The 21,017-nt window shown below is 44.8% G+C and overlaps 1 protein-coding gene across 3 annotated transcripts in view; it reads right to left on the bottom strand.

The window, feature by feature from the left end:
* The window catches only part of ADPRM (ADP-ribose/CDP-alcohol diphosphatase, manganese dependent), a 58,693-nt gene extending 38,716 nt beyond the window's left edge, over positions 1–19,977 (bottom strand). The window contains exons 1-2 of one of the 3 annotated variants that reach the window (XM_029600244.1): positions 19,848–19,977; positions 19,570–19,675 (exon numbers count right to left, since the gene is read on the bottom strand). The gene's annotated coding sequence lies outside the window, so the exon portion shown is untranslated. Of the gene's footprint in view, positions 1–5,545; positions 5,677–19,569; positions 19,790–19,847 lie in introns of those variants that run through there. The other 2 variants (XM_029600243.1, XM_029600245.1) reach the window with 2 other exon arrangements.
* Between the last annotated feature and the right edge of the window lie 1,040 nt (positions 19,978–21,017).

Raw genomic sequence — 21,017 nt, 5'->3', positions numbered from 1 at the left:
ATTATTTGCCTTCACGTGGGAAAACATGCCACGAGAGAACCAAACCCAATTGACTTGGACACACCTCCCACAGGGATTCAAGTACTTCGCCGACCCTGTCCGGAGAACAACTGGCCGAGACCTGAAGAGGTACCGGTCGAGCAGGGCACAGTTGTTCAGTATGTTGACGACCTTTTTAATCGCCCGGAGACGTATGAGGAATGTGAGACGGCGACAATCTCTCTCTTGCAACTTTTGGCCCGCCAGAGATATCGGGCCAGTCAGAGAAAGCCTAGATTTGCGAAACCCGGGTCGAGTAACTTGGGCTTCTACATCCACGAAGGAACACGAAGCCTGGGAACATCCCGAATCCAGACCATCTGTGGCCAACCCACGCCTACCAACAAGAAGGGAACTAAGAGCACTACTGAGGACTTCAGTCTATTGCCGGATATGGATCGCGAACTTCGCCATCATAGCCGAACACCCTATACCAGAAATTAAAAGGGCCAGAACGAGGAATCACAAACCCTGCCGTGGTACAAGCCGGAGCTGAGGGCCCTGGAAGAGCTGAAACAGGCACTCAAGACACCCCCAGCTCTAGGCCTACCAGACGTAACAAGACCTTCAAACCTTTTTCGTGGACGAGAAAAAAGGCATGGCACTGGGAGTTCTGACACAGCTTGGTGGATGGAAGCTGTGCCCACCCCAAACTGAGACAGCAAAAGAAGTTGTTTCCTTCCTGTTGCACCATATCTTGCTCAGGGATGGCCTCCCCAGACAAATCAACTCGGATAACGGACCTGCCTTCGCCAGTTGAAGTCACTCAACAGCTGAGCACACGATTACAACTGAATTGGAAGTTACACTGTGCCTGGCATCCACAGAGCAACAGAGCCGTAGAAAGGGCATTGGAAGCTCTGCCAAGCAGCCAAAGCCAAGTGGCTGGATCTCCTCCCTCTGGGCCCTGCTACATCTCTTACCCCCTAAGAAGAACCAGCCGTGGATTAAATCCTGGTCCTTTGGTATTGATGGCACTGGACGGGATCCTTCCACCTACCTGACCATTCAACAGACACTAGAAATGCCCCCTTCTACTGTCTATAAGTCTACTGTTCTAGGCTACCAGGAAGTATATGATGAGATTGAGAAATCAGAAATAATTTCCAGAAACAACCTCAGTCTCAGCCCAATCGAAAAACATGTTCCTGAACCTTGCTGAAAACATTGCGCTCACTCTTAACGTCACCAATTGCTACGTGTGCGGTGGCACCAATATGGGCGAACAGTGGCCCTGGGAGGCAAAGGAAATGTCCCAGCACGAGATTAATGCGTTGAACGCCTCCTCGTTTCAATCGTACCCGGATCCCCTATCAGTGGGCACTCCGGACCAGTATCATCGGTCAGCACTGTGCCTCCAGAATGCCAGGTAACACTACTACACGTCCCGTAGGTGACACTGTCTGCACGGGTGTGCTCACTTTCACCCTCAACTCACTATGTGGTGGCAAACTGATAATGTTTCTCTTCCTATCCCTCTGTGGACGGACCAGGTGCTCAATCAGACCTGGTCAAAGGGGGGATACACTAATGTAACCTGGATTGCTCCTGATGGGTATTACTATATCTGTGGCCGCTGGGCATATGAACGACTGCCCCTGCCTGGGCAGGGACCTGTATCTTAGGTATTGTCCGACCCAGTTTCTTCCTGCTGCCACTCACTGCAGGGGAACAGTTAGGAATACCTGTATACGTTAACAAGGGCCAAGCTCACAGATCTGCCACGCCCCTGAAAAATTGGTAACTGGGTGGATAATGAGTGGCCACCTGAACGCATAATCCAGTATTATGGCCCCGCCACCTGGGCGGCGGATGGCTCATACGGTTATCGCACCCCCATTTACATGTTAAATTGGATCATCAGGCTTCAGGCAGTCCTGGAGCTCATCAGCAACGACACTGCTTTCGCTCTTAACCTCTTGGCAAAACAGAACACCAAGATTATGACTGCAGTGTACCAGAATAGACTGGCTTTAGATTACCTTCTGACCCAGGAAGGAGGGGTTTGCGGAACATTTAACCTCTCTAATTGCTTTTTGCAGATAAATGACCAAAGCAGGGTTATCCAGGACATCACTGATCGCATGGTCAAGATGGCTCACGTCCCTATCCAGCAGTGGAACAGTGCTTGGGACTGGACCAACGGATTCGGTGGTTGGTTTTCCATGATTGGTGGATTTAAGAGCTTGTTTGCTATCCTAGCCAGTTTAATTGTTTTGTCTTTTAGGACCCTGCATTATTCCTTTCTTGCTCAATCGCCTTCGTCGGATGATGGAGGACATTGCTGAACGCAAAACAGCCACGCAGCTCCTGTCACTGCATATGTATTCCTCTGTGCCTACTCTTGAGCCTATAGAACCTGTTTAACCGTTCTCATGTTTTATCCTGGGCCAATCTTCCCATTCATGTCAAGTCGGCTACAAAGGGGGGGTGGAGCCAATAGGGCCCATCCGTCTCAAACCCGTGAAGAAACCATTGGACTGTTTGGGAAATTAGGGCCCCCTGAGAACTCAATTTGCTAACTTTTCCTGTTTCTGTTCTTTCAGCTCCACAGCTGCTTTGTGATGATGGGATACTTTTCATAGAGATTGATAAGTATCAACAGGGGGGAATGTAGTGGGCAGAGACTTCACCCTGACAGAGGACAACCTGAAACTCCTGCCAAACAGGACTTCATGTACCAGAATTCCCTGCTTCATGACGGGTTTACTTACTGTCTGCAATACAGCTGTAGTTAGGATATTGAGAAACTCTCTGTCAGCACGTTATGTCTGATAAGCTTGCACAGTCTGCCTGCCAAGTCTGTAACCTAGATTAGAACAATGAATGTATTATATGAGCAGGACAGTGTTGCTATGAACTCGCAAATTCCTTTCCAGAACTGCAAGTCCCGGCAGCCTCTCCTGCAGAAGTTTCACGAAGTTCCAGGTTGTCTAAGGAGGGGGTCAGTAGCCCCTCAGCCGGAATATGCTTGCTCAGCAGGGTGTAGAACGCATGTGTGAAAGAATAAGAAATGTGGAATGTATAGAAAGTTACTCCCTGCTAGGGAGGGGTGGTTGCAGTTTTACTGAAAACCATTTCAGCTGCATCTATTTTGCTAGCGAAAATAAAACTTTTCCTTTTTCAAGACAAAGTGCCTGGAGTCTTCTGTTGTACCTGCTCTTTGTAGCCTATTACATTAGCACTTAGATGACTTCATTGAGATGGCCCAGAGCCATAACATGGGCAGCTTCCCTAAACAGGATAGATCCTGTTCCTCCCTGCTTGTTCGGTTACAACACTGCCACCACCAACTGTTTGGACAGGGACACTAAATTGGCCACCTGGTTTCTCAAAACTTACAGAGAACAACAGACTGCTCTTGCCTCCACAATGTTGATGTGTAGAATTAAACTGCTTACTTGCAAAGGGTGTTCTCAGTAGACAGCACAATAATCAGCCACACAAGTGGTGATATTCTCTGTGATTGGTGCTATCAGATGACATCTTTCAAATCTCAGAAAAGCCTAGAAAAAACTTTCCCAAGCATGCGTTGACTTTCCTGCACAATTACTGAGCGAGCCTCCTCAGTCTTATGTAAAAGTTTATAACCAACTCCAAACTTGGAGGAGGGGACTGTATGTGTGGCTGATTATCTTGTTGACTATGGTGAAAACCCATTATAGATAAGCAACTTAAATGATAACCTGCTTGTCAATAGGAAGATCAGCCATGCAAGTGTGAAGTCCTAGTTAAGGGTTGCTTTCCAACAAAAAGAAGAAAAATAACCAACTGCCAATGAGCAAAGGACATATTTTGTTATTCTTAGTTTTGCAATTTTTTTTTTAAAGCAGACAACACAAAATGGAGGATGTGATGTCACCACTGAGCATGGTCACTTAGAAAAACAGCTCCTCATTTAAATTAAGAATATCCAACGATATCTGCTATTGAAAAGCACTTAATTCATGTGCTGACAATTCCTAAGACACTCTGAAAGTGGTATGACAGTAAAAGAGAAAAATCAGGGCATTACTTATCAGCCTAGAGGAGGATCACGACTTAGGCTTGTTGCAGCTCCCCCCTTCCCCCCACGTCGGTGAGCAGGCAGAACCAGAGATGAACTTATTTTTTGAACAGACAAGCTCACTGGCTACAAACCCCTATCATTAAAGCTGATTTAAAAGACTGGATTGTGCGAGTTAAAAGCAGAAATCTCAGTGGCGAAAAATGAGTTGGGAGGGTAATATCCGACCTGGAGAGCTTTCACAGAGATCACATTCAGAGTAGAAGAATCAGAGCAAAAAGTTGAGATGCACATGGAGGAACTTATAGAATCATGACAAAAACTGCTCCTCTGCAGAAACCTCTAAGCAGAACTTGTTGATAAAGTGAATGATATTGAGATTGGGTCTGGGAGAAGGTCACCAGAATTTGTGGAATCTCTGAATTAGTAAATGGCACAGCAATGATTCCCTGGGTACAGGTAATTATTGTTTTTACTTTTTATTTATACAGTTTTAACAAATATAACATTTACGTTTATATTTGTAAAGAAAACATAATTGTTATAAGTAAAAGTCATAAAGAAACCCCTGCTGTATGTGTCTCTTGCCTCTCCTGTGTTCTTTTTTTGTGACTGCACTGCTGGACTTCAACTGGTGCCGCAGACATATGTCAGGGGTACGGGTACCATGGTTTGAGAAGCTATGCCATAGAGTACTAGGATACTCCAAATATAACAAACCTAGAGATATTATGTTATTACTCTTATGATCCCTATTTGGGTTCACAAGCAAGGAACTATTCAGTAAAATGAGGATTTTTCCAGTAATGGGAGATGTAGGTTAGGCGTGAGCTTAGTGATGTATGGCAAGCGCTTTCCCACAAACTGTGAGTAACCATTGTAGGAATTCTGGAGATTTCCCTTAAGAACTGTGAAACATATTGCTGGAACTTACCTACCATCTTAAAGTTTTCTGATTATTTTTGCCTTACTGGATTTCTTTTCCCCCTCATTTTGGGACTCTGAATACATTTCTCCTTTTCTTTTGGAACAGGACCCTGGTGTGGACAACTGGTTTTTTTGGTGCCAGCCTCCCCTTGGGCCCCCATAGCACTTGCTATTCCCTGGTAAAAAGAACCCTGGGCCGGGGTCACTGGAAGGAATTTCCCACCTCCCCAAAACAATACTGCTGTGCTTTTCCCTTTCGGCTGTGCTTCATTATTGATGGGGTGAGCACAAAGGCTTGCACAAGACAAGGAAAGTATCAATTTGAGCAGGCACAGATGAGGGGGGAAAAAATCACGCACGAACAGTCTGCCAGTGGCACTCCCTGGGACAAAAATAGACTAATGCTAGGAAGTGTGAATTGCCAGTAAAAGAAAGAAAGATTTGAGTAATGTTGGCTGGAGAAAATAAAGCAGTTTTAGACTTGAATAGCTCATGTGAGAAAAAAAAAAAAAGTAAGCAGTCCCTCCAGCCATTTCTGGTTTTAAGTTAACTGAAACAATTTCTGAGACATACCAGCTTTCCTTTTCTGGAGGGAGATCAGCTAACAGGAAGCAAGCCAGTTGACAGGTGAGGTGACGGTGTTAGTCTCTGAGGACAGGGTGTAGGTGCCTGAGTGCAAAACAGATTAGTGCCTTCCCTTACAGAGGCGAAGAGGAAGTGATCAGAGACAAGAAGACTGAAACCCAAAGAAGTTAACTCCTTCACTGCTCCTTCAAAATGAGCATTACCTCACACTGAATAAGCCAGCAAGGTTAACTCTTTGCTCAACAGTTTGTCATATGTAGGGCTCCATATTCAGACACAATCTGTATAGCAAAGTTTGCCAGATAAACTTATTCAGCTAACTTTGGAGATATATTCAATAATGCAGCCGCACTAATGAATACAGCCGGCTATTTTAAAGTTAGCCTGCTAACATTAGGACATCTCTTTGGCCTGACCAGACTTAACCAGCTAAGTCATCCAGCGAATTCTGAATATAGGAGTTAGACAGTTAATTCAATTCCCCCCAGTTATGCCCTCAGAACGCCCCTGTCTTATCTGGCTAAATTCTAGCCACCTAACTTATTAGATGGATTTGTGCCCAAATATTCATTTAGCTGGCTTACTACTTTTGAATATGGACCTCGTTATGTTCAGTTAAAGGCTGTGTTAATAAAGTTGTTAGCAAAGGTCATGCGCCATCAGAGGGCACTATAAAAAAAGCATTCACTGTTCCTGTTTGGACTATGTAGCCAAGTCTCTTTGGGATGAGGCTTAACCTGTACATAACTGGCTAAAACATGACACAGTTATTAGAATGAGAAATTACTACTTACCTGATAATTTCCTTTTCTTTAGTTTAGACAGGTGGATAAAGAACAAATGGGTTATGTACTTCTACCAACAGATGGAGACAGAGCAAAGCTGACATCACAGTATATATACCCCTGCAGCAACATCAGCCTGTCAGTATTCTCTGCAAAAGCCAACTGTGGACAGACTCACAAAAATTATTAACAGATAACCATTCCAGCACTCAGCCAACAGGAAAACACTGAGCTCAGACAAAGAATGTATTAACATTAGTCTAGGGACTAGACTAACACCAGTAACCCCAGGAACATGCAGATACACAGGAGGACAATAGCACAAACCGCCAGCAGCCAAGGGCGGGAAGGTGGTTCCACGTGTTTATTCTAAAGAAAATGATATTATCAGTAAGTAGTAGTTTTTCAGGTAAGTAGTAATTTCTCATTTCTTAGCATTTAGACAGGTGGATCCAGAACAAGTGGGATGTACCAAAGCTACTCCTGATTAGGGTGGGAGGCTGCCTGTGGTCCAGTCAAAACTGCACGTGTGAAGGCTGCGTTCTTCCGGGCCCTGCACATCCAGATGATAATACCTGGAAAAGGTATGTAAGGAGGACCACATCACAGCTCGGCAAATATTGACAGGAGGCAACAATCTAACCTCCACCCATGACACTGCCTGAGCCCTAGTGGAATGAGCCCTAACCTGACTAGGCAGCGGCTGACCAGCATCCACATATGCGGCCATGAATACCTCCTTAATCCAGTGAACTACTGTAGCCCGAGAAGCTGGCTCGCCCTTCTTACTTCCACCATGAACTGCAGGCGATCCATCTTCCTGAGAGGTTTAGAAGCCTCCAAATACCTCACGATATGCCTCTAGTCATCCAAGGGCCATAACAGGCGATATTCCTCCGCATCTCTTTCCCTGTCCAGAGACGGCAGGGAAATGGACCGATTCAAGTGAAAATCTGATACCACTTTTGGCAAAAAGGAAGGAACAGTACACAGCTGTATCGCCCCCGGAGTTACTCAACGGAATAGCTCCCGGCAAGACAAGGCTTGCAGTTCGGATACTCTATACGCCAAATTGCCACAAGAAACACAGTTTTCAAGGTCAGTAACCGCAAGGAGAGGGCATATATCAGTTGAAAAGTAGGGCCCGTTAAAAAAAAATATTCCAAGCCAGATTAAGACTCCACAAGGGCACCAGTAACCGCAAGGAAGAACGAAGATAAGAACATAAGAACATACCATACTGGGTCAGACCAAGGGTCCATCAAGCCCAGCATCCTGTTTCCAACAGTGGCCAATCCAGGCCATAAGAACCTGGCAAGTACACAAAAACTAAGTCTATTCCATGTTACCGTTGTTAGTAATAGCGGTGGTTATTATCTAAGTCAACTTAATTAATAGCAGGTAATGGAGAAATTACTTACCTGATAATTTCATTTTCCTTAGTGTAGACAGATGGACTCAGAATCAATGGGTATAGTATACTCCTGTTAGCAGTTGGAGAAGGATCAGATTTCAATCTGACATCAGCCCCTAGTACATATACCCCTGCAGGAAGTGCAGCTCTTCAGTATTCTCCTCGAAAAGTGTTGTGGATATATGTGTGACTGACTGATTAACTTAATAATTTAGTTAACTTGAATAACTTCATAACTTGGTTAAACGTTGATTGACTATAGCTGGTTGATTGACTATAGCTGGAGACCGCCAGTGTACTCAACTGGAAAGCGTCGACACCCGGCAGGGTGGATGCTTAGGTAACTGAAAACATGGCTTACCCTTGAATTATTTGAAAGACCATGCGTAACGGCAGCCAAGGGTGGGATGCTGAGTCCATCTGTCTACACTAAGGAAAACAAAATTATCAGGTAAGTAATTTCTCCATTTCCTAGCATGTAGCAGATGGACTCAGGACCAATGGGATGTATAAAAGCTACTCCTGAACCGGGTGGGAGGCTGCCCATGACCCACTTAGTATTGCCCTTGCAAATGCCGTGTCCTCCCGAGCCTGAACGTCCAGATGGTAGAATCTGGAGAAAGTATGGATGGAGGACCATGTAGCCGCCCTGCAGATCTCGGCAGGTGACAGCATTCTAGTTTCTGCCCAAGATACTGCCTGGGCTCTGGTAGAATGGGCCTTGACCTGTAGAGGTGGTGGCTTGCCAGCTTCTTCGTAGGCCGCCTTGATGATTTCCTTGATCCAGTGGGCGATGGTTGCCCGCGTGGCCGCTTCCCCTTGTCTCTTTCCGCTGTGAAGGATGAAAAGGTGGTCCGTTCTTCGTACGGGTTCCGTTATTTCCAGGTATCTGGATAGGAGTCTGCCGATGTTGAGGTGCCGTAGACTACGGGCTTCTTCTGAATTCTTCAAGCCATCCGTTGTTGGTAGCGAGATGGTCTGGTTGAGGTGGAAGTGTGAGACCACTCTGGGGAGGAAGGAGGGAACCGTGCGTAGTTGGATGGACCCCGGGGTGAGCCTAAGGAACGGCTCACGGCAGGACAGTGCTTGTAGTTCCGAGATGCGGCGGGCTGAACACACTGCCAGCAAGAACACTGTCTTTAAGGTTAACAGGCGGAGGGACAGGCCTCGGAGGGGTCTGAAGGTAGTTCCCGCTAGGAAGTCCAAAGCGAGATTGAGATTCCACAGAGGTACCGGTCACTTTAGTGGTGGGCAAATGTGTTTGACTCCTTTCAGGAAGCGTGACAAGTCCGAATGAGAAGCTATGCTGTCGCCCTCGCTCTTGGAGCCGTAGCATGACAATGCGGTCACTTATACCTTGATGGAGTTGAGGGACAGACCCTTCTGTAGTCCATTCTGTAAGAATTCCAGGATCACGGGAATTTTAAATGAGCGTGGCTTGATGTTGTTGTCTTCGCACCAGTCTCCAAATACTCTCCAGATCCTTATGTACGTTACACAATGTTAGGTTCCATATTAGGTGCTACTACCCAAGAAAGAGATCTAGGCGTCATAGTGGATAACACATTGAAATCATCGGTTCAGTGTGCTGCAGCAGTCAAAAAAGCAAACAGAATGTTGGGAATTATTAGAAAGGGAATGGTGAATAAAATAGAAAATGTCATAATGCCTCTGGAGATTCTCAAGTCATTTAAGTGGCGATGACAATTTTAGGGAATTCCTGTAGAGAAAATGGAGAGAGTATGAGCACCATAATAAAGCGCGCAAGGGTGACCCTGGGCTTTACTGGGATGCCAGTAAAGCGGTAATGCGGGGGGCCATTACTTCATAAATGATAGCGAAATCTAAAGCAATGATCAAAAATATACTAGACCTGGAAAGGCAATTGGGACAGGCAAAGCGAAGCTTGGTTCAGCGGAACACCCCACAAGCTCAAGCGGAATATAACAATATTTTGAGAGCATTGAACGCACTCCTACATGAGCGTGCTCAACAGATGCTGAGGGGCGGAAATCAGAAATTCTTCCGATTTGGGAACAAGTTGGGGAGACTAATGGCCAACATGGTACGGCTGGCGCGAGGGTCTACCACTATAGATAAGTTGAAAGGGGCTGATGGCAGACCCTTAGTGTTGGGGTCGGACATTTGCGTGGAATTTTGCAAATTCTACACATGTCTGTATACTGAAGACAGGACAGGGGGGAAGTCTCAGGAAGCGGAATTCTTCCACGGGTTACATGTTCCACAAATTACCACACAACAGTTAGAATTTCTGAACAGACCTATTGGGATAGAAGAGTTCCGGGGGGGGCAATTCACATGAGTAAAAACAATAAAGCCCCGGGACCTGATGGGTTAAGTGCAGAGTACTATAAATGTTTGGTGCACCAAGTAGGAGAGGATCTTCTCCGTTTCTACCAGGAGGCGCAGAGGACTGGGCACTTTCCTGTGGAAACGACTAGGGCTTATATCACAGTATTGGAAAAGCCTGGGAAAGACCTGTCTTCTCCGGTGGCCTATAGGCTAATTTCCTTGCTAAATTTCGAGGCTAAATTGTTTGCTAAAATCCTGGCAGACAGACTCAGTACGGTCTTTCCAGATATTATTGTACATAACCAGGTGGGATTTGTCAAAGGGAGGGCTATTAGTACCAACATGACAAAACTATTGCTGGACATGGAAGAATGTAAAGACAAAGGGACTGCGCGGCAATGCTCGTAGGCTTCGACTCGGAGAAAGCCTTCGACCGGGTGTCGTGGGATTATCTTTTTTCAGTTCTCCAAAAGGTATGGCTTTCAGGGAGAGATTTTAATCAACATAGGGATGCTGTATCATGATCCCAGGTCCGCGATCATGGCTAACGGCCAAGTTTCTGCAGACTTTCGTTTACACAGAGGAACAAGGCAGGGGTGTCCACTATCCCCGTTACTATACATATTGTCAATAGACCTTCTTCTCTGTAAAATTGAAATGGATACAGGAGTTCCGATGAAGAGGCCAGGAATTCAAGGTATCGGCTTTTGCAGATGATGTCCTGGTATTTCTGACTTCCCCGCAAAGATCTTTAGAACGAGTTTTACAACATCAGAGATTGTTTAGGACCTTTGCAGGCCTGAAGATAAACGTTGAGAAATCAGAGGCCATGGATCTAACTGCGGCAGTGAGGGCTGAATGGCAGGGGGAGTTCCCTTTAAAATGGGTTAACAAGACCATGAAGTACCTGGGTATACTCCTCTCTAGGGACCCAGCTAAACTGTATGAAGTAAATGTTCGCCCGCTGTTGACCAATATGACTAACAAACTTAAAATGTGGGAGAACTTGCTGTTGTCCTTGACAGGGAGAATATCCCTATTAAAGATGCTAGAACTGCCGCGTTGGCTTTACATTCTGCAACAGATCCCACTTTGGCTAACCTCGGGAGATATAAACAGTATTAATAAGATAGTGCGGAAGATCCTTTGGAGGGGACGCAAAGCTAGGCTCTCACTTGATACATTACAGCTAGAAAGAAATCAAGGAGGTTTGGTATGCCCGAGCTGGAGAGATTATAATCTTGCCTGCTTATTACGACACTGGTTGGATGGGACAGGCATATACACACCAATCGAATTCCTAATGGAATGGTGCAGTCCTTATTGCCCCGCTGCCCTTATACAACTTCCGGGATTCACTGGTACCAGCAAATTGCAAAAGGAGTATGATTCTATGCTCGGGTAGGAAAGCCTGGCGTTTCTTATGCTTAAACTGAAACTGGGGTCATGTCTGACTCCACATATTCCGCTGAGGGGAAACCCCCAATTTATACCAGGGATTTCGAGTTTGGTGTTCCCGGCTTGGGGAATAAAGGGTATGAAAAATGTATACCAGCTATATGCTCCCCGGACAGGGATATTATGGAGCTTTACGGAACTCCAAGAAGTGTATGAGATACACAAACATGATTTCTTTGCCTATTTGCAGATTAGGCACTATGTGTCCCAGGTCTTTGGGCTTCAGATAAATAGGGCTCAATGGGAAAATTTAGATAATGTCATAGATCCAGGATGCAAAAAAGGCACTCTTGTTCTGTGTTCTCTCGAGCCTTAAAAGGTTTGAAGAACACCTCAGCGGTGGCATCTATACAGAATAAATGCGTCATTCATGCTATCTACTTATCACTACCGTCTATTATGCAACTCTTGCAAAGTAGTTATAAGGTGTCAGAAAATGTGATTCTCCGCGAAATGAGGTTCAAAATCTTGCATTGCATATATATATCCCAATCCCAATTGTATATTGCAAAACTAGCTGACTCCGATTTGTGTATTAAATGTCAGACTCATAAAGGTACATATTTACACAGCTTGTGGGAGTGTGACACGCTGGGTTTGTTTTGGGAGGAGGTATTGGAAAGGTTGGGAGGGATTTTGGGTATTCAGATACCTAAGGATCTTACACTATGTTTGTTGCATTTGCCAAATGATTCTCTTAAAACGCTGTCAGACCATGATCAACAGCTTCTGCATAAAGCCCTACTTGTAGCTGTTCAAGTTATTTTGTCAAGGTGGATCTCAACGGAGAGACCTACGAGGGAGCATTGGCAAGTTAGACTTGAAACTTTATGTCAGCACGAACTTAGGACGGCGTCTACGCAGAAGTTGGTGAAACGGACTGAGTGCCTCTCCATATGGAATAAGTTTTGGTGGTCACTCCCAGTTTCCAAGAGAGACATTATTCAAAAACTCACCAGACATCAATACCAGGAGAATACGCTCCTAGCATCTAATTAGTAGATACTCAAATGGAGGGAGACACCTTTGCCTTTGTAAATGTTACTGTTTGTCCTGCTGCAGGGGAAGGGGGTAAGAGGGGGAGAATAGGGGGTCTTGGGGGTCAATGTTTCATTTTTTGCACTGTTCAAGGTAAATTTTAAGGTTGTTTGATCTTGAAAATCCTAATAAAGAAAGATTAAAAAAAAAAAAAAAAAGATACGCGCGTAGCCGCACGTATCTTATAAAATCCAGGGTCGGTGCGCGAAAGGGGGTGCACATTTGTGCAACCTGTGCGCGCTGCCTGTTCCCTCAGAGGCCGCTCCAAAATCTGAGCGGCCTTGGAGGGAACTTTCCTTCCGCCTCCCCTCCCCAACCCACCCCCCCCGGCCCTATCTAAACCCCCCCCTACCTTTGTTGGCAGATTTACGCCTGTCTTACATTTAAATTGCCAACGCTTATGCATTATCCTAAGACATTGATAAGACAGGCTAAGAGAGAATTTGAAAAGAAGTTGGCCATAGAGGCAAAAACTCACAGTAAAAACTTTTTAAAATATATCCAAAGCAGAAAACCTGTGAGGGAGTCAGTTAGACCGTTAGATGATCGAGGGGTTAAAAGGGCACTTAGAGAAGATAAGGCCATCACGGAAAGATTAAATGATTTCTTTGCTTTGGTGTTTACTGAAGAGGATGTTGGGGAGGACACTAAAGTAGAATTAAAAGCAGAAACAAAGAGAAAGTACCTTTTGGAGATTGCAGCAGCAGCATGTGGGAAGAACCCATGGAGTCCTTACGTCACAGTAAACTTAAATTCTTTTGATGATGTAGAAAATTTTACTGTTTTTACTGTGAGTTTTTGCCTCTATGGCCAACTTCTTTTCAAATTCTCTTAGCCTGTCTTATCAATGTCTTACATTTAAATTGCCAATGCTTATGCATTATCTTTTCTTCTTCTGTTGGATCATTCTTCCAATTTTTGAATGAAGATCTTTTGGCTAAAAGTTTTTTTCACCTCCCCTTTTAACCATGCTGGTAATCGTTTTGCCTTCTTTCCACCTTTTTTTTTAATGTGTGGAATACATCTGGACTGTGCTTCTAGGATGGTATTTTTTTTTTAATAATGACCATGCCTCTTGCACACTTTTTACCTTTGTAGCTGCTCCTTTCAGTTTTTTTCTAACAATTTTTCTTATTTTATCAAAGTTTCCCTTTTGAAAGTTTAGCACGAGAGCTGTGGATTTGCTTACTGTCCCCCTTCCAGTCATTAATTCAAATTTGATCATATTATGATCACTATTGCCAAGCGGCCCCACCACCGTTACCTCTCTCACCAAATTCTGTGTTCCACTGAGAATTACGGTAGATCTAAAATTGCTCCCTCTCTTGTCGGTTCCTGAACCAATTGCTCCATAAAAATGTCATTTATTCCATCCAGGAACTTTATATCTCTAGCATGTACCGATAATACATTTACCCAGTCAATATTGGGGTAATTGAAGTCTCCCATTTTTACCGCACTACCAATTTGGTTAGCTTCCCTAATTTCTCTTGGCATTTCACTGTCAGTATATCCATGCCACAATGCCCAAAAATAAGAATAAGCAGAGCACAGCCTTAATATGGCTACTGTTAGATATTACAAGTGCTTGGTCACAACTCCTTAAGATGTTGACAGATAACTTCTCCTGTTTCAATGTATCTTCTGCCCAGTTGACAGATGATAGACAATGCTATGAGCAGCATGAGTCTGATTTAATTGAGAAGCTAAAAATTGCTAGTACCCAGAATGAGGCTTTAAAATCTGAAATTACCTGTTTAAATAAACAGTTACTTGATAAAGATGAAGAATTAGAAATTATTTGTAAACCTCAACCCAAATCTCCCTCTAATTATGAGAATGAAAAAGGTGATATAAAGACCAGTGCGGAAAGGGGAGCAAATAGTTCAGAAGAGAGGGGGAGCGAGAATGTCGCCACTGCATGCATCCGTGACAGGACGTTAAAGGGAAGGCCTGCACTTAGATGTTTCATGACATCTGTTATCGATGCAGGAGAAAAGGACATACAGCAAGAAAATGTCACAAACCCTGGATTTCACATTCAGCCCCTCCCAGCAGGCCTGCAGATTAAGTTGGGGGGTGGCTGACCCCATTTCTTCTATTCTGTATGTCAGTGGTTCTCAACAGGTGTGTCAGGACACACTAGTGTGTCGCGAAGTCCCGGGAGGTGTGTTGCAGACCCAGCAGAAGGCTGCTCTTTCCTCATCAGTTTGAACAAGAGTTAGCTGATTTCTCCTTTATTGGGTATGACAGGAAGCTGCTTCCTTCTCCTCTTCCTGGCCCATTGGGAGGTTATTCCTTTCTCTTTCACCCAGATCAAAGTGAGATATCACCAACTCCTGTTTATATTGGCCTGGCAGGACTCCAGCTTCATCTTCTCCTGCCTGGCTGCTGATGCTCTCTTTACCCCATGGGGCCTGGACATGAAAGCAGGAGCATAAGGGAGAAAGGTGTGTGTTCTGTAGATCTACTGCTGCTGCCTCCTCATCTTCCTCTCCTCAATGCTTCTTGCTCTCATCTGCTGCTGGTAAAGCTGGAGGGAGTCTCTGGACTGGACTGAAACTTATGCTGGCTGGGAGCTAGGAGGAAGGGGAAATGTGCTGAGCAGGAAGTCCTTGGGAGATAGGGAGTCAGGAGTCTGCTGGAGAGGAAGGGGAGGAGGAAAGGAGGTTGGGGTTGCTGGGTTAAGGAGAGGTGGAGGAAAGAGAGGCTGGGAGCTGCTGGGTAGGGAGGAGAGATGGAAATGGAGGGAGAGATGGAGGTGTGGGGCCTGCCAGGTTGGAGGAGTAGGGAGTTCAGGGGATGCTGAGCAGGAAGCGGTAAGGTGGTCAGAAGTATGCTAGGTAGGGAAGGGCAGGGGGAGTTGAGCAGGAGAGAGAGGTAGCACAGGGAAGAGGTGGGGGCGTTGGAAATGTTGGACAGGGATATGAACATGTGAAGGCATGGAGGTGAGTGACAGGGTACAAGAGCTAAAATACATCAATTTTGAGAATATGCATTTCTTCTATCTTTGAACTTTGCATAGTGTAGGAGAAAATATATTTATGTTTCTAGTGCATGCAAAACTGGAGTTTCCATTACACTTTTTGTTTCCACATTTATAATTTGTGGTATTTTATTCTATATTAGGTGAAGGTAGTTCTGTCTGTATTCTGTATGTGTGTGACTGAGATAAGGTACTTTACTAGCAAATAGGGATTTGTATCAGTCTTTGTTGTTGTATTTTCTCAATATGATCTTGCACTGATGGTGAACTGCTGCCTTATGGGTAGGGCTATTGCCGTTTCATTTCTTGGAGTTAGTGCTGCTGAGGTATGGTAGGTTTGATAGACATGTACAGAGTGGAGTTTGTTTGTTTTATTTTACAATGCACCTGGTAGTAGAAGGAGTTTGTGATGCTGTTATTGAGATGACACCAGAATCAGAATATCTTTTTTGTATGGTGAGTTCTACAGGGAAATGTCTTAGTTCTGCTCTGCACCCATTGTTAGAAAGCGGGGGACTCCTGTGGATGCAGAGTATATGTTTATAGTCAGTCCCATGATGGTCATGTGTTCAGTGTGTCACGCATGTGAGTGTCATCTCTGAAGTGTGCTCTGATAGAAAAAAGTTTGAGAACCACTGCTCTATATGGCACACCCAATACTTACTTAACAGCTGATAACCTAATTTAAAGTTTGCAATATTTTAATTGTGCAGCTATAGGTTTAGCAAAAAGATTTTGTAGAAGCAGGGAGCAATCTGTCTCGTAAACTTTTTTTCTCTCTCTTCCTTCTGTCTCGCATGACCAAGTTTAAAGGAATGTAAACAATTCTGGTTCCTGTGATTAAGCAATCAACATTTTGTAGTTAGAAAAAGAGTGAAATGTTTTTCTGTGTAAGTTAAACAAAATAGTAGCTTTCTACTTTATGTAGCTCAGTTGCTTATAGCTAGCTATTTCTTACTTTGTAATGTGATTTAAAAGATTCAAATTAACCTCTCAGGTTTTGTGGACCCTTGGCCCGAGGTGGGGTTGAGACCCTCAGGTCCCCACCATCGGGAGGCGAGGCTGGCTGGGAGCAGAAGCAAACAGGAACTTCACCAGTACCGGCCCTCATTCCCCGCAGGTTGAGCCCTTGGGTGCCGGGGCCAGCTGGTCTTAGGCACGCCTCTGTGTGGCTGGTCCCGGAGAGGGTAGGCAGCTGGAGGCAGAGAGTGTCAGAAGGTTAGGTATAGTCCAAAACAGAGGTACTCTTGGAGGGAGGGAGAGAAGGCCTCAAAGAGTGAGGGCCACTGCAGCTCCGAGAACAATGGGGCAGGGCCACATGGGAATGACCCTGATGAGAGGAGGTGCAGAAGTAGGAGGCTTGTACTCTGAAGTGCTGAAGCAGGGCTAGAGCGGAGGATCCACTGTAACAGGTACAAGTGAAGTAGTAGTGCAGGGGAACTGCCTGAGACATGGCAGCGTAATAACAGGAGCTTGCACTGTAGCAGCGCTGAGAGGTGCCCCGAGGAACAAGGACCCAGAGACACAGTCCAGTAATGTCACAGTGCTGAGCCAGGTCTTGATGACAGGATACGCTGAAGCAGGATCTCCAATATAGAAGTGCTAAGACAGGCCCTGAAGAGCAGGAAACGTGGGGACAGGGTCCCAGGTGTGGAAGCGCTGAGCCAGGCCCCGAGGAGCAGGAAGCGCAGAGGCAGGGTCCCAGGTGTAGAAGTGTTGAGATCCGAAGTGCAGGAACAACAGGTCCGGAGTACTGGAGCAAGCACCAGAAGGAACCAGGGAGCTCGTTGCCAAGTTGGTTAGTGGTGGCTGGAGGTGGTACTTAAGTATCCCGGGCCCGTGATGTCATCAGCCGGGGACGAGCCTGAAATTCCCACCATTGGCCCTTTAAAGGGAGGACAGATGGCACGCGTGCCTAAGGAAGGCCCGGGTTAGAACGCAGGTCGGCGGCATCCCAGCCGCCACAGAGTACGGGGAGCCAGGAGGAACGCAGCAGTAGCGGCTGGCCACAGCCGCGAGTGCACCAGAAGTGAAGAGTCAAGCATGACATGACGTGTTGAGCTGGCCGCAGGCGGCCGCAGCCGATGGCCATAACACTCTCTTTGTATGTGAGTTTTTTGTTTTGGGGTTTTTTTTTTGTTTTGTTTTTGTTTTTAAAACAGATCTGTTTTAAAAATTCTGATTTTTTGCTTAAATTCTGGATCCAAAGAATTTTATTTATTTTTTTTTTCCTTTTAAAAGGCCTACTTTTTGAGCTCTAATGTTTGATAATGGTTTACTGTTTGTGGTTCTCTGACATTATATGTTGTACATGTTACACTGTGTATAGATGAAGATAGAGTTTACTGACTATAGGAAAGTGCAATAAATAAATAATTGCTTCTGATGTCATTTAAGGTTTAAACGGTTTTTATTTTGATCATAGAACAAACAATGAACAAGCCGAAGGTGGGTGTGTTTCTGAGCCCACCCCCGGTATACAAATACAATCATGGCAACAAACAGAATTTTTTAGGAATCTAAGGCAGTCTAGCTTGTTTTATGAGGTATGTTGTTCTAGGTCCTGGAGTAATATATGTGTTGCTGCCTTTCCATGGCTAGGGTTGTTATTGTTTGAGACTGGCAATTAGTATGTTATGGTATGGCAGTTTTGCTTTATAGCAGGGCTGGACAACTCAGATTTTCAAGATCCACAAACGGGTCTGGATTTCAGGCAATCCACAATGAAGATAGATACTCATGCATTGCCTTCATTGTATACAAACCTATCTCATGCATATTATTTGTGGATAGCCTGAAAACGAGACCTATTTGTGACTCTTGAGGGCTGGAATTGGCACCCTTGCTCATGCATTTTTGCAGTGTTTTGTATTACATCACAATGTTCTTAACAGCATAGGGAATTTGCTGTTACTGAGATGACACCAGAATCTGAATATTATTTTGGTATGATGAGTAATAAGCGTTCTCTCTCTACCCTTTGTAGTTGCTGTGGATGCAGGATAGGTTTACAGGGCTTGAGGTGTTTGGTTGATATTAGGGCTCTTCATTCCAGTATAGAAGAATGATTTCATGATGTTATTGAATAATTTAATGGTAGTTTTAAGGGTGTTGAAACTAACTGGGGGTTTCTTTGTTGTATAAAGGACCTTCAGTCTAGAAACACTGCCGACATCCATACTCAGCACCTTGCAACAATACTACAAAACATTTGCAGTGATGCCTCCTGCTTTATGAGCAGGGGTGTCTGTCACCACATGGATGGAACTTGGTAAGAGATGGATGTGGAGGAAGCCATGCAAATCGCCATCAGGACCAAACTAGTATGGCATTTCCTTCTTGACATGTCATGTAGGATGACTCTGATGATATTTGCATGGCAATGTAGAATAGATATTAAAATTTAATCTTTAAAAGTGTAATATGTGTTTTTTTTTATAGGCTTGTTCTCAAGGGAAAGCTGCAGATGGTAATTTTTTAGTTAATTATCAAAAATCTCAATGGGGGTCGGAAGAATTTATAGGCTAGTGCCTCAGGTCATTAACATACCTAGCAACTTTCTGCTGCAAGCTAACCCTTTCACTTCTCCTTCCCACTGATCACCCTCTGCAGACTAGCTCCTTTGCTGATCTTCCACTTGAACTACTAGAGGCTAATGCCTTCACTGTTCCTTCACAATGAAACACTGGAGAGGTTAAACAATTAAAAATAAACAAGATGTTAACTCCTTTAGTATTGTCTCACATTGAACACACGCTGCAAGCTAAACCCTTCACAGTTTTCTGTTTCCCATTCGCCAGTTACTGTATGATATGTTTCGGTTTTCACAGTTGGAAGAGAGGAGTTTTAGATTCCATTGAGCAGGGAATTAATTTGATCTCTAATATAATTTTGGATAATTAATATGCTATTGCCTTTGCTTGGGCGTACGCTTTTTCCTTCTATGAAACTGTCTCATGTGGATTATAAGAATACTAATGAAAGTAATTTTTTTTGAATTGCGTTTGCTTTGCCTTACCCAGCATTGGTGGTCGGTGTTACTGTTTCCTTTAAAAGACAGCTCCTGAATCAGTTGAAGTCACCCGGAATAGGAAGATTGCATAGTCAGCCAGCAGAGGAAGAAACTGCGGAGAGAAACTTCAGAAATCAATAAAAATGTTTGCTTTCCTACTGCTATGTGGATGCAAGTGAGCCGGTACCCCTCTTAAAGGAGCGCGCCGGGAAACGGCAGCCGAGACCTTTAGTTCCCCCCACGAGCGTGTATGTGATGGCAGGCAACATATCACAAATACGCACCCCGGGCACGAGTTTGTGAAAAGTTAAGCAGGTCCCCCTGAGCTGGAGCTCTGGTTGACCAGCTCCTAGCAGAGGCGGGAAGAAAAGCCTTCAGTGAGATGCCGTTATTGAAAGAAAGAGGAGAAATCAGAGGCAGAAATGCATTTTCTGGGATTCCTATGTGTGAAAGGGATTTAGGTAACATCAAAGTTGCTGGTCAGGGCCGGTGCAAACATTAAGTGGACTAAGTGGCCACCTAGAGCAACACATTTTTCGGGGGTGGAGCAGTGATAGCCCCCACCCCCTTGTCTTCCTGCCTGCCTGGGCCCGAATGGGAGAGAACGAGGAGGGAGTCAATCCCATAACTGAAAGGAGTGCAGACTGGAACTTTGGCCTATGCTGCTGAAAGAAAGAAGGAAGCGGAGCAGCATCAGGTTGGCCCGGTGCAGTGGAAGAAAAGCAAATAGCAGAACAGCAATGGCTTGGCCCACATGGTCAGAGGCAAGAAGCGGGAAGTGGCGCAGCATCTGCCCAGAACTCCCATATGAAGGAGGAGCTGCCCCCTCTGCCACTTAGGCTGAAGGAAGAGGCGTTGTGTCCAGAGGGGTCGTAGAGTTGCCAACTTGCTCCAGATTTTCAGGACAGGCTCATCCAGTCCTGGTTATACCCCACTGCATGAAGAGCGACCAAAATGATAAAGGGGATGGAATGGCTACCCTAAAAGGAATGGCTAAAGAGGTTAGGGCTTTTCAGCTTGGAGAACAGATAGCTGAGATCTACAAAATCATGAAAGGACTTGAACGAATAATTGTGAATCGGTTATTCACTCTTTCAAATAATATAAGGACTAGGGGACACTCTAGGAAGTTAGCAAGTAGCACATTTAAAACAAATTGGAGAAAATTCTTTTTTACTCAATGCATAATTAAGCTCAGGAATTCATTGCCAGAGGGTGTGGTTATGGAAGTTAGTGTAGCTGGGTTTAAAAAAGGTTTGGATAAATTCCTAGAGCAGAAGTCCATAAACTGCAATTAATCAATAAGGATTAGCAGCTTGTGATCAGTTCATTTAATGTTTGGGTACTTGCCAGGTACTTGCGACTTGGTTGGCACTGTTGGACACAGGATACTGGGCTTGAGGGACCCTTGCTCTGATCCAGTATGGCATAACTTATGTTCTTATGACTTGCTT

This window comes from Rhinatrema bivittatum, chromosome 4 (genome assembly GCF_901001135.1).
Source record: "Rhinatrema bivittatum chromosome 4, aRhiBiv1.1, whole genome shotgun sequence".
Lineage (NCBI taxonomy): Eukaryota > Metazoa > Chordata > Amphibia > Gymnophiona > Rhinatrematidae > Rhinatrema > Rhinatrema bivittatum.
The sequence above is the reverse complement of the archived record's forward strand: the minus strand, read 5'-3'. Positions and strand labels throughout refer to the sequence as shown.